Here is a 15,307-nt window from a genome sequence, read left to right as displayed (position 1 = left end):
AACATGATATTTCTGTTTGTTTAGATGACATTTTAGGCACTTGCCTAACAAAAAGACTTTGCTTTTCTCCAAAACCATTTGTACTGTGATTTTCTCAGTCCATTGCATACGAATTCTACACCACTTTGTCCAGATATGATTGGATGAAACGAGAAATATCTGGTTGTGTTTTGACTAACTCAATCCGAAATATTGCTACAGCCTCTATGTTTGTTTTTTCTGGGTATTATCCACAGACTTTATTTATTGAATGCTTTTTATAGGGGAACATTTTATTTTGAGCTTGGATGCAGTAATTGGTTCCACATGGAGACACCAGCTCTACACATTCATATTTTCTAGGGAGAAAGCTAGAGGAATTGCAGCAAACAAACATGATATTTCTGTTTGTATAGATGACATTTTATGCACTTGCCCAGCGAAAAGACTTTGCTTTTCTCCAAAACCATTTTTACTGTGATTTTCTTGGTCCATTGCACATGAATTCCACACCAGTTTGTCCGAATATGACTCTTGAAAACAAAAATGTCCGATTGTGTTTTGGCTAACTCATTCGGAAATATTGTGAAATCCTCTGTGTTTGCTTTTTCTGGATATTATCGATGGGCTTTAGAGTTTTGAATGTTTTTATCAGGGAACATTTAATTTTGTACTGTTGAAACACTAATTGGTTCATCATAGCGACACCAGCTCTACTCATTCGTATTTTCTAGGGAGAAATCTAGATGAACTGCGGCAAACAAACATGATATTTCTCTTTGTATAGATGACACTTTATGCAGTTGCCTAACGAAAAGACTTTGCTTTTCTCCAAAACCATTTGTACTGTGATTTTCTCGGTCCATTTCATACGAATTCCACAATACTTTGTCCGGATATGACAGGATGTAACCAGAAATATCCGGTTGTGTTTTGGCTAACTCAATCCCAGATATTGCTACAGCCTCTTTGTTGGTGTTTTCTGGATACTATCGATGGACTTTATTGTTTTGAATGTTTTTTTTTTTCAGGGAACATGTAATTTTGTGCTTGAAAACACTAATTGGTTCCACATGGAGACACCAGCTCTACACATTCGTATTTTCTAGGGAGAAACCTAGAGGAACTGCAGCAAACAAACATGATATTTCTGTTTGTATATATGACATTTTATGCACTTGCCCAGCGAAAAGACTTTGCTTTTCTCCAAAACCATTTTACTGTGATTTTCACGGTCCATTGCATACGAATTCCACACCAGTTTGTCAGGATATGACTGGATGAAACCGGAAATATCCAGTTGTGTTTTGGCTAACTCAATCCCAGATATTGCTACAGCCTCTGTGTTTGTTTTTTCTGGATATTATCGATGGACTTTATTGTTTTGAATGTTTTTATCAGGGAACGTTTAATTTTGTACCGTTGAAACACTAATTAGTTCATCATGGAGTCACCAGCTGTACACATTCCTATTTACTAGGTAGAAAGCTAGAGGAACTGCCGCAAATAAACATGATATTTCTGTTTGTATACATGACATTTTATGCACTTGCCTAACGAAAAGACTTTGCTTTTCTCAAAAAGAATTTTTACTGTGATTTTCTCGGTCCATTGCATACGAATTGCACACAACTGTCTCCGGATATAACTGGATGAAACCGGAAATATCCGGTTTTGTTTTGGCTAACTCAATCCCAGATATTGCTACAGCCTCTGTGTTTGTGTATTCCTGATATTATCCACGAACTTCATTTTTTTGAATGTTTTATTTCAGGGAACATTAAATTTTCTGCTCGGAAACACTAATTGGTTCATCATGGGGACACCAGCTCTACACATTCGTGTTTTCCAGGAAGAAAGCTAGAAGACATGCAGAAAACAAACATGAGTTACACACCACTTTGTCCGGATATGACTGGATGAAAACAGATATATCCGGTTTTGTTTTGTCTAACTCAATCCCAGATATTGCTACAGCCTTTGTGTTTCTTTTTTCTGGATATTATCCACAGACTTTATTGTTTTGAATGTTTTTTATCAGGGAACATTTTATTTTGAGCTTGGATACAGTTATTGGTTCCACAGGGAGACACCAGCTCTACACATTCGTATTTTCTAGGGAGAAATCTAGAGGAACTGCGGCAAACAAACATGACATTTCTGTTTGTATAGATGACATTTTATGCACTTGCCTATTGAAAAGTCTTTGCTCTAATGCAAAACCATTTTTACTGTTATTTTCTCGGTCCATTGCATACAAATTCCACACCACGTTGTCAGCATATGACTGCATGTAACCAGAAATAACTGGTTGTGTTTTCGCTAACTCAATCCGAAATATTGCTACAGCCTCTGTGTTTGTTTATTGCTGATATTATCCATGGACTTTATTTTTTTTTCAATGTTTTTTTTCAGGGATCATTTTTCAGTTTGTGCTTGGAAACACTAATTAGTTCCACATGGAGACACCAGCTCTACACATTCGTATTTTCCAGGGAGAAAGCTAGAGGAACTGCGGCAAACAAACATGATATTTCTATTTTATAGATGACATTTTATGGACTTGCCTAACGAAAAGACTTTGCTTTTCTCCAAAACCATTTGTACTGTGATTTTCTCGGTCCATTACATATGAATTCCACACAAGTTTGTTCGGATATGACTGGATGAAACCAGAAATACCCGGTTTTGTTTTGGCTAACTCAATCCCCGATATTGTTACCGCCTCTGTGTTTGTGTATTCCTGATATTATCCACAGACTTTATTTTTTGAATGTTTTTAATCAGGGAACTTTCAGTTTTGTGCTGCGAAACACTGATTGTTTCCACCTGGAGACACCAGCTCTACACATTTGTATTTTCTAGGAAGAAAGCTAGAGGAACTGCGGCAAATATGATGTTTCTGTTTGTACAGATGACATTTTATGCACTTGCCTAACGAAAAGACTATGCTTTTCTCCAAAACTATTTGTACTGTGATATTCTCGGACCATTGCATACAAATTCCATACCAGTTTGTCCGGATATGACTGCATGTAACCGGAAATATCCGGTTTTTTTTGGCTAACCCAAGCCCAGATATTGCTACAGCCTCTTTGTTGGTGTTTTCTGGATACTATCGATGGACTTTAATGTTTTGAATGTTTTTATCAGGGAACATTTAATGTTGTGCTTGAAAACACTAATTGGTTCCACATGGAGACACCATCTCTACATATTCGTATTTTCTAGGTAGAAAGCTAGGGGAACTGTGGCAAACAAACATGATATTTCTGTTTGTCTAGATGACATTTTATGCACTTGCCTAACGAAAAGACTTTGCTTTTCCCCAAAAGCATTTGTACTGTGATTTTTTCAGTCCATTGCATACGAATTCCAAAACACTTTGTCCGAATATTACAGGATGTAATCAGAAATATGCGGTTGTATTTTGGCTAACTCAATCCCAGATATTGCTACAGCCTCTTTGTTAGTGTTTTCTGGATACTATCGATGGACTTTATTGTTTTGTATGTTTTTATCAGGGAACATTTAATTTTGTACTGTTGAAACACTAATTGGTTCATCATGGCAACACCAGCTCTACACATTCGTATTTTCTAGGGAGAAAGCTAGAGGAACTGTGGCAAACAAACATGATATTTCTGTTTGTATAGATGACATTTTATGCACTTGCCCAGCGAAAAGACTTTGCTTTTCTCCAAAACCATTTGTACTGTGATTTTCTCGGACCCTTGCACACGAATTCCACACCAGTTTGTCCGGATATGACTCTTGAAAACAAAAATGTCCGATTGTGTTTTGGCTAACTCATTCGGAAATATTGTGAAATCCTCTGTGTTTGCTTTTTCTGGATATTATCGATGGACTTTAGAGTTTTGAATGTTTTTATCAGGGAACATTTAATTTTGTACCGTTGAAACACTAATTGGTTCATATGGCGACACCAGCTCTACACACTCGTATTTTCTAGGGAGAAATCTAGATGAACTGCGGCAAACAAACATGATATTTCTCTTTGTATAGATGACACTTTATGCAGTTGCCTAACGAAAAGACTTTGCTTTTCTCCAAAACCATTTGTACTGTGATTTTCTCGGTCCATTGCATACGAATTCCACAATACTTTGTCCGGATATGACAGGATGTAACCAGAAATATCCGGTTGTGTTTTGGCTAACTCAATCCCAGATATTGCTACTGCTTCTTTGTTGGTGTTTTCTGGATACTATCGATGGACTTTATTGTTTTGAATGTTTTTATCAGGGAACATTTAATTTTGTGCTTGAAAACACTAATTGGTTCCACATGGAGACACCAGCTCTATATACTTGTATTTTCTAGGGAGAAATCTAGAGGAACTGCCACAAACAAACATGATATTTCTGTTTCTATAGATGACATTTTATGCCCTTGCCTAACGAAAAGAATTGCTTTTCTCCAAAACCATTTTTACTGTGATTTTTTCAGTCCTTTGCATACAAATTCCACACAAGTTTGTCCGGAAATGACTGGATGAAACCGGAAACATTCGGTTTTGCTTTGACTAACTCAATTCCAAATATTGTTGCAGCCTCTGTGTTAGTGTATTCCTGATATTATCCACGGACTTTATTGTTTTGAATGTTTTATATCAGGGAACATTAAATTTTGTGCTTGAAAACACTAATTGTTTCCACATGGAGATACCAGCTCTACATATTTGTATTTTCTAGGGAGAAATCTAGAGGAACTGCCGCAAACAAACATATTTCTCTTTCTATAGATGGCATTTTATGCACTTGCCTAACGAAAAGACTTTGCTTTTCTCCAAAACCATTTTTACTGTGGTTATTGCGGTCCATTGCATACAAATTCCACACAATTTTGTCCGGATATGACTGGATGAAACTGGAAACATCCGGTTTTGTTTTGGCTAACTCAATCCAAGATATTGCTACAGCCTCTTTGTTTGTGTATTCCTGATATTATACACGTACTTTATTGTTATGAATGTTTTTTTTTTTAGGGAACATTTAATTTTGTGTTTGGAAACACTAATTGGTTCCACATGGAGACACCAGCTCTACACATTCGTATTTTCTAGGGAGAAAGCTAGAGGAACTGCGGCAAACAAACATGATATTTCTGTTTCTATAAATGACATTTTATACACTTGCTAACAAAAATACTTTGCTTTTCACCAAAACCATTTTTACTGTGATTTTCTCGGTCCATTGCATATGAATTCCACACCACTTTGACCGGATATGACTGGATGAAACCAAAGTTATCTGGTTGTGTTTTGGCTAACTCAATCCCAGAAATTGCTACAGCCTCTGTGTTTGTGTATTCTTGATATTATCCACAGACTGTATTGTTTTGAATGTCTTTTATCAGGGAACATTTAATTTTTTGCTTGGAAACACTGATTGTTTACACATGGAGACACCAGCTCTACACATTCGTATTTTCTAGGGAGAAAGCTAGAGGAACTGCGAAAAACAAATATGATATTTCTGTTTGTATCGATGACATTTTACGTACTTGCCTAACGAAACGACCTTGCTTTTTCTCCAAAACCATTTTTACTGTGATTTTCTCAGTCCATTGAATAAGAATTCCACACCAGTTTATCCGAATATGACTGGATGAAACAGGAAATATCCGGTTGTGTTTTGGCTAACTCAATCCCAGTTATTGCTACAGGCTCTGTGTTTGTGTTTTCTGGATATTATCGAGGGACTTATTGCTTTGAATATTTTTGATCAGGGAACATTTAATTTGTGCTTGGAAACACTAATTGGTTCCACATGGAGACACCAGCTCTACAGATTTATATTTTTTAAGGAGAAAGCTAGAGCAACTGTGACAAACAAACATGATATTTCTTTTTGTATCAATGATATTTTATGCACTTGCCTAACAAAAAGACTTTGCTTTTCTCCAAAATAATTTTTGTGATTTTCTCGGTCCATTGCATAGTAATTCCACACCAGTTTGTCCGCATATGACTGGATGAAACTGGAAATATCCGATTATGTTTTGGCTAACTCAATCCGAAAATTGTGAAAGCCTCTGTGTTTGTGTTTTCTGGATATTATCGATGGACTTTACTGTCTTGAATGTTTTTATCAGGGAACATTTAATTTTGAACCATTGAAACAATAATTGGTTCATCATGGCGACACCAGCACTACACATTCGTATTTTCTAGAGAGAAAGCTAGAGGAACTGCGGCAAATACACATGATATTTCTGTTTGTATAGATGACATTTTATGCTCTTGCCTAACGAAAAGACTTTGCTTTTCTCCAAAACCATTTGTACTGTGATTTTCTCAGTCCATTGCATAAGAATTCCACACGAGTTTGTCCAGATATGACTGGATGTAACCAGAAATATGCGGTTGTGTTTTGGGTAACTCAATACAAAATATTGTGAACTCCTCTGTGTTTGTTTTTTTCTGGATATTACGGTTGGACTTTATGGTTTTGAATGTTTTTATCAGGGAATATTTAATTTTGTACCGTTGAAACACTAATTGGTTCATCATGGCGATACCAGCTCTACACATTCGTATTTTCTAGGGAGAAAGCTAGAGGAACTGTGACAAACAAACATGATATTTCTGTTTGTTTAGATGACATTTTAGGCACTTGCCTAACAAAAAGACTTTGCTTTTCTCCAAAACCATTTGTACTGTGATTTTCTCGGTCCATTGCATACGAATTCTACACCACTTTGTCCAGATATGATTGGATGAAACGAGAAATATCTGGTTGTGTTTTGGCTAACTCAATCCGAAATATTGCTACAGCCTCTATGTTTGTTTTTTCTGGGTATTATCCACAGACTTTATTTATTGAATGCTTTTTATAGGGGAACATTTTATTTTGAGCTTGGATGCAGTAATTGGTTCCACATGGAGACACCAGCTCTACACATTCATATTTTCTAGGGAGAAAGCTAGAGGAATTGCAGCATACAAACATGATATTTCTCTTTGTATAGATGACATTTTATGCACTTGCCTAACGAAGAGACTTTGCTTTTCTCCAAAACCATTTGTACTGTGATTTTCTCAATACAATTCATATGAATTCCACACCAGTATCTCCGAATATGACTGGATGAAACCGGAAATATCTGGTTGTATTTTGGCTAACTCAATCCAAAATATTATGAAAGCCTCTGTGTTTGTATTTTCTGGATATTATCGATGAACTTCATTGTTTTGAATGTTTTTATCAGGGAACATTTAATTTTGTTCTTGGAAACAATAATGGGTTCATCATGGGAACACATGCTCTACACATTTGTATTTTCTAGGGAGAAAGCTAGAGGAACTGCGGCAAACAAACCTGATATTTCTGTTTGTATAGATGACATTTTATGCACTTGCCTAATGAAAAGACTTTGCTTTTCTCCAAAACCATTTTTACTGTGATTTTCTCGGTCCATTGCATAGGAATTCCGCACCAGTTTGTCCAGATATGACTGGATGTAACCAGAAATATCCGGTTTTCTTTAGGCGAACTCAATCCCAGATAATCCTACAGCCTCTGTGTTTGTTTTGTGGATATTATAATTGAACTTTATTGTTTTGAATGTTTTTTATTGGGGAACATTTAATTTTGAGCTTTGATACAGTAATTGGTTCCACATGGAGACACCAGCTCTACCTATTCGTATTTTCTAGGGAGAAAGCTTGAGGAACTGCGGCAAACATGATATTTCTGTTTCTCTAGATGTCATTTTATGCACTTCCCTAATGAAAAGACTTTGCTTTTCTCCAAAACCATTTTTACTCTGATATACTCGGTCCATTGCATACGAATTCCACATCATTTTTTGCGGATATGACTGGATGAAACCAGAAATATCGCGTTTGGTTTTGGCTAACTCACTACAAAATATTGTGAAAGCCTCTGTGTTTGTTTTTTCTGCATATTATCGATGGACTTTATTGCTTTGAATATTTTTTCAGGGAACATTTATTTTTGCACCCTAGAAGCACTAATTGGTTCATTATGGGGACACCAGCTCTACACATTCTTATTTTTTTGGGAAAAAGCTAGAGGAACTGTGGGAAGCAAACATGATATTTGTGTTTGTGTAGAGGAGGATTTATGCACGTGCCTAACGAAAAGACTTTGCTTTTCTCCAAAACCATTTTTACTGTGATTTTCTCGGTCCATTGCATGTGAATTCCATACCAGTTTGTCCGGATATGACTGAATGAAACCTGATATATCCGGTTTTGTTTTGGCTAACTCAATCCCAGATATTGCTGCTGCCTCTGTGTTTATTTTTTCTGGATATTATAAATGGACTTTATTGTTTTGAATGTCTTTTATCAGGGAACATTTTATTTTGAGCTTTGGTACAGTAATTGATTACATATGTAGACACCAGCTCTACACATTCATATTTTTTAAGGAGAAAGCTAGAGGAACTGCGACAAACAAACATGATATTTCTTTTTGTATCAATGATATTTTATGCACTTTCCTAACAAAAAGAATTTGCTTTTCTCAAAAACAATTTTTGTGATTTTCTCGGTCCATTGCATAGGAATTCCACACCAGTTTGTCCGGATATGACTGGATGAAACTGGAAATATCCAACTATGTTTTGGCTAACTCAATCTGAAAATTGTGAAAGCCTCTGTGTTTGTGTTTTCTGGATATTATCGATGGACTTTACTGTTTTGAATGTTTTTATCAGGGAACATTTAATTTTGAACCATTGAAACAATAATTGGTTCATCATGGCGACACCAGCTCTACACATTCGTATTTTCTAGGGAGAAAGCTAGAGGAACTGCGGCAAACAAACATGATATTTCTGTTTGTATAGATGACATTTTATGCACTTGCCTAACGAAAAGACTTTGCTTTTCTCCAAAACCATTTTTACTGTGATTTTCTCGGTCCATTGCATAGGAATTCCGCACCAGTTTGTCCAGATATGACTGGATGAAACCAGAAATATCCGGTTTTCTTTTGGCGAACTCAATCCCAGATATTCCTACAGCCTCTGTGTTTGTTTTGTGGATATTATAATTGAACTTTATTGTTTTGAATGTTTTTTATTGGGGGACATTTAATTTTGAGCTTTGATACAGTAATTGGTTCCACATGGAGACACCAGCTCTACCTATTCGTATTTTCTAGGTAGAAAGCTAGACGAACTGTGGCAAAGAAACATGATATTTTTGTTTAATAGATGACATTTTATGCATTGCCTAATGAAAAGACTTTGCTTTTCTCCAAAACCATTTTTACTGTGATTTTCTCATTCCATTGCATATGAATTCCACACCACTTTGTCCCGATATGACTGGATGAAACCGAAAATATCCGGTTTTGTTTTGCCTAACTCGATCCCAGATATTGCTACAGCCTCTGTGTTTGTGTATTCCTGATATTATCCACAGACTTTATAGTTTTGAATGTTTTTTATCAGGGAACATTTTCTTTTGAGCTTGGATACAGTAATTGGTTCCACAGGGAGACACCAGCTCTACATATTCGTATTTTCCAGGCAGTAAGCTATAGGAACTGTGGCAATCAAACATGATATTTCTGTTTGTAGAAATGACATTTTATGCACTTGCCTAATGAGAAGACTTTGATTTTCTCCATAACCATTTGTACTGTGATTTTCTTAGTCCATTGCATAGGAATTCCACACGAGTTTGTCCGGATATGACTGGCTGAAACCAGCAATATCCGGTTGTTTTTGGCTAACTCAATTCTAAATATTGTGAAATTATCTGTGTATGTGTTTTCTGGATATTCTCGATGGACTTTATTGTTTGGAATATTTTTATGAGGGAACATTTAATTTTGTTTTTGGAAACTCTAATTGGTTCATCATGGGGACACCAGCTCTACACATTCGTATTTTCTAGGTAGAAAGGTACAGCAACTGCGGGAAACAATCATGATATTTCTCTTTGTATAGATGACACTTTATGCAGTTGCCTAACGAAAAGACTTTGCTTTTCTCCAAAACCATTTTTACTGTGATTTTCTCGGTCCATTGCATATGTATTCCACACCAGTTTGACCAGATATGACTGGATGAAACCAGAAATATCCAATTTTGCTTTGGCTAACAAAATCCCAGATATTGCTACAAACTCTGTGTTTGTCTTTTCTGGATATTATCCACGGACTTTATTGTTTTGAATACTTTTTATCGGGGAACATTTTATTTTGAGCTTGGATACAGTAATTGGTTCATCATGGGGACACCAGCTCTACACATTCGTATTTTCTAGGGAGAAAGCTAGAGGAACTTCCGCAAATAAACATGATATTTCTGTTTGTATAGATGACATTTTATGCACTTGCCTAACGAAAAGACTTTGCTTTTCTCCAAAACCATTTTACTGTGGTTTTCTCGGTCCATTGCGTACGAATTCAACACCAGTTTGTCCGGATATGACTGGATGAAGCCGGAAATATCCAGTTTTCATTGGTCGAACTCAATCCCAGATATTCCTACAGCCTCTGTGTTTGTTTTCTGGATATTATAATTGGACTTTATTGTTTTGAATATTTTTTATTGGGGAACATTTAATTTTGAGCTTGGATACAGTAATTGGTTTCACATGGAGACACCAGCTCTACACATTCGTATTTTCTAGGAAGAAAGCTAGAGGAACTGCGGCAAACAAACATGATATTTTTGTTTGTATAGATGACATTTTATGCACTTGCATAACGAAAAGACTTTGCTTTTCTCCAAAACCATTTTTACTGAGATTTTCTCAATCCATTGCATATGAATTCCACACCACTTTGTCCTGATATGACTGCATGAAACCAGAAATATCTGGTTGTGTTTTGGCTAACTCAATCCGAAATATTGTGAAAGCCTCTGTGTTTGTGTTTTCTGGATAGTATCGATGGACTTTATTGTTTTGAATGTTTTTATCAGGGAACATTTATTTTTGTACCGTAGAAACATTAATTGGTTCATATTGGGGACACCAGCTCTACGCATTTGTATTTTCTTGGGAGAAAGCTAGAGGAACTGCGGCAAACAAACATGATGTTTCTGTTTGTGTAGATGACGTTTTATGCACGTGCCTAACGAAAAGACTTTGCTTTTCTCCAAAACCACTTGTACTGTGATTTCCTTGGTCGATTGCATACGAATTCCACACCAGTTCTTCCGGATATGACTGGATGGAAGCAGAAATGTCCGGTTGTGTTTCGAATAACTCATACCTAGATATGCTACAACTTCTGTGTTTGTGTATTCCTGATATTATCTACAGATTTTTTATTTTGAATGTTTTTTATCAGGGAACATTTAATTTTGTACTGTGAAACACTTATTGTTTCCACATGGAGACACCAGCTCTACATATTCGTATTTTCTAGGGAGAAAGCTTGAGGAACTGCGGCAAACATGATATTTCTGTTTCTCTAGATGTCATTTTATGCACTTCCCTAATGAAAAGACTTTGCTTTTCTCCAAAACCATTTTTACTCTGATATACTCGGTCCATTGCATACGAATTCCACATCATTTTTTGCGGATATGACTGGATGAAACCAGAAATATTGCGTTTGGTTTTGGCTAACTCACTACGAAATATTGTGAAAGCCTCTGTGTTTGTTTTTTCTGCATATTATCGATGGACTTTATTGCTTTGAATATTTTTTCAGGGAACATTTATTTTTGCACCCTAGAAACACTAATTGGTTCATCATGGGGACACCAGCTCTACACATTCGTGTTTTCTAGGGAGAAAGCTAGAGAACCTGCGGGAAAGAAACATGATATTTCTGCTTGTATAAATGACATTTTATCTATTTGCCTAATGAAAAGACTTTGCCTTTCCCCAAAACCATTTTTACTGTGATTTGAAACCGGAAATATCCGGTTTTGTTTTGCCTAACTCAATCCCAGATATTGCTACAGCCTCTGTGTTTGTGCATTCCTGATATTATCCACAGACTTTATTGTTTTGAATGCTTTTTTTATCAGGGAACATTTAATTTTGTACCCTTGAAACACTAATTGTTTCCACCTGGAGACACCAACTCTATACATTCGTATTTTTAGGGAGAAAGCTAGAGGAATTACGGCAAACAAACATGGTATTTCTGTTTGTTTAGATGACATTTTCTGCACTTGCCTAACAAAAAGACTTTGCTTTTCCCCAAAACCATTTGTACTGTGATTTTTTCAGTCCATTGCATACGAATTCCACACCACTTTGTCCGAATATTACAGGATGTAATCAGAAATATGCGGTTGTATTTTGGCTAACTCAATCCCAGATATTGCTACAGCCTCTTTTTTTTTTTTTTTTTTTTTTTTTTTTTAATTTTTATTTTTTCATTTTTTTGACAGGCAGAGTGGACAGTGAGAGAGAGACAGAGAGAAAGGTCTTCCTTTTGCCATTGGTTCACCCTCCAATGGCCGCCGCGGTAGGCGCGCTGCGGCCGGCGCACCGCGCTGTTCCGATGGCAGGAGCCAGGTGCTTCTCCTGGTCTCCCATGGGGTGCAGAGCCCAAGCACTTGGGCCATCCTCCACTGCACTCCCTGGCCACAGCAGAGAGCTGGCCTGGAAGAGGGGCAACCGGGACAGGATCGGTGCCCCTACCGGGACTAGAACCCGGTGTGCCGGCGCCGCAAGGCGGAGGATTAGCCTGTTGAGCCACGGCGCCGGCCTGCTACAGCCTCTTTGTTAGTGTTTTCTGAATACTTTCGATGGACTTTATTGTTTTGTATGTTTTTATCAGGGAACATTTAATTTTGTACTGTTGAAACATTAATTGGTTCATCATGGCGACACCAGCTCTACACATTCGTATTTTCTAGGGAGAAAGCTAGAGGAACTGTGGCAAACAAACATGATATTTCTGTTTGTATAGATGACATTTTATGCACTTGCCCAGCGAAAAGACTTTGCTTTTCTCCAAAACCATTTTTACTGTGATTTTCTTGGTCCATTGCACATGAATTCCACACCAGTTTGTCCGAATATGACTCTTGAAAACAAAAATGTCCGATTGTGTTTTGGCTAACTCATTCGGAAATATTGTGAAATCCTCTGTGTTTGCTTTTTCTGGATATTATCGATGGGCTTTAGAGTTTTGAATGTTTTTATCAGGGAACATTTAATTTTGTACTGTTGAAACACTAATTGGTTCATCATAGCGACACCAGCTCTACTCATTCGTATTTTCTAGGGAGAAATCTAGATGAACTGCGGCAAACAAACATGATATTTCTCTTTGTATAGATGACACTTTATGCAGTTGCCTAACGAAAAGACTTTGCTTTTCTCCAAAACCATTTGTACTGTGATTTTCTCGGTCCATTTCATACGAATTCCACAATACTTTGTCCGGATATGACAGGATGTAACCAGAAATATCCGGTTGTGTTTTGGCTAACTCAATCCCAGATATTGCTACAGCCTCTTTGTTGGTGTTTTCTGGATACTATCGATGGACTTTATTGTTTTGAATGTTTTTTTTTTTTCAGGGAACATGTAATTTTGTGCTTGAAAACACTAATTGGTTCCACATGGAGACACCAGCTCTACACATTCGTATTTTCTAGGGAGAAATCTAGAGGAACTGCAGCAAACAAACATGATATTTCTGTTTGTATATATGACATTTTATGCACTTGCCCAGCGAAAAGACTTTGCTTTTCTCCAAAACCATTTTACTGTGATTTTCACGGTCCATTGCATAGGAATTCCACACCAGTTTGTCAGGATATGACTGGATGAAACCGGAAATATCCAGTTGTGTTTTGGCTAACTCAATCCCAGATATTGCTACAGCCTCTCTGTTTGTTTTTTCTGGATATTATCGATGGACTTTATTGTTTTGAATGTTTTTATCAGGGAACGTTTAATTTTGTACCGTTGAAACACTAATTAGTTCATCATGGAGTCACCAGCTGTACACATTCCTATTTACTAGGTAGAAAGCTAGAGGAACTGCCGCAAATAAACATGATATTTCTGTTTGTATACATGACATTTTATGCACTTGCCTAACGAAAAGACTTTGCTTTTCTCAAAAAGAATTTTTACTGTGATTTTCTCGGTCCATTGCATACGAATTGCACACAACTGTCTCCGGATATAACTGGATGAAACCGGAAATATCCGGTTTTGTTTTGGCTAACTCAATCCCAGATATTGCTACAGCCTCTGTGTTTGTGTATTCCTGATATTATCCACGAACTTCATTTTTTTGAATGTTTTATTTCAGGGAACATTAAATTTTCTGCTCGGAAACACTAATTGGTTCATCATGGGGACACCAGCTCTACACATTCGTGTTTTCCAGGAAGAAAGCTAGAAGACATGCAGAAAACAAACATGAGTTACACACCACTTTGTCCGGATATGACTGGATGAAAACAGATATATCCGGTTTTGTTTTGGCTAACTCAATCCCAGATATTGCTACAGCCTTTGTGTTTCTTTTTTCTGGATATTATCCACAGACTTTATTGTTTTGAATGTTTTTTATCAGGGAACATTTTATTTTGAGCTTGGATACAGTTATTGGTTCCACAGGGAGACACCAGCTCTACACATTCGTATTTTCTAGGGAGAAAGCTAGAGGAACTGTGGCAAACAAACATGACATTTCTGTTTGTATAGATGACATTTTATGCACTTGCCTATTGAAAAGTCTTTGCTCTAATGCAAAACATTTTTACTGTTATTTTCTCGGTCCATTGCATACAAATTCCACACCACGTTGTCAGCATATGACTGCATGTAACCAGAAATAACTGGTTGTGTTTTCGCTAACTCAATCCGAAATATTGCTACAGCCTCTGTGTTTGTTTATTGCTGATATTATCCATGGACTTTATTTTTTTTCAATGTTTTTTTTCAGGGATCATTTTTCAGTTTGTGCTTGCAAACACTAATTAGTTCCACATGGAGACACCAGCTCTACACATTCATATTTTCCAGGGAGAAAGCTAGAGGAACTGCGGCAAACAAACATGATATTTCTATTTTATAGATGACATTTTATGGACTTGCCTAACGAAAAGACTTTGCTTTTCTCCAAAACCATTTGTACTGTGATTTTCTCGGTCCATTACATATGAATTCCACACAAGTTTGTTCGGATATGACTGGATGAAACCAGAAATACCCGGTTTTGTTTTGGCTAACTCAATCCCCGATATTGTTACCGCCTCTGTGTTTGTGTATTCCTGATATTATCCACAGACTTTATTTTTTGAATGTTTTTAATCAGGGAACTTTCAGTTTTGTGCTGCGAAACACTGATTGTTTCCACCTGGAGACACCAGCTCTACACATTTGTATTTT

Source organism: Lepus europaeus, unplaced genomic scaffold (assembly GCF_033115175.1).
Source record: "Lepus europaeus isolate LE1 unplaced genomic scaffold, mLepTim1.pri SCAFFOLD_32, whole genome shotgun sequence".
Lineage (NCBI taxonomy): Eukaryota > Metazoa > Chordata > Mammalia > Lagomorpha > Leporidae > Lepus > Lepus europaeus.
This window is presented reverse-complemented; position numbering follows the sequence as displayed.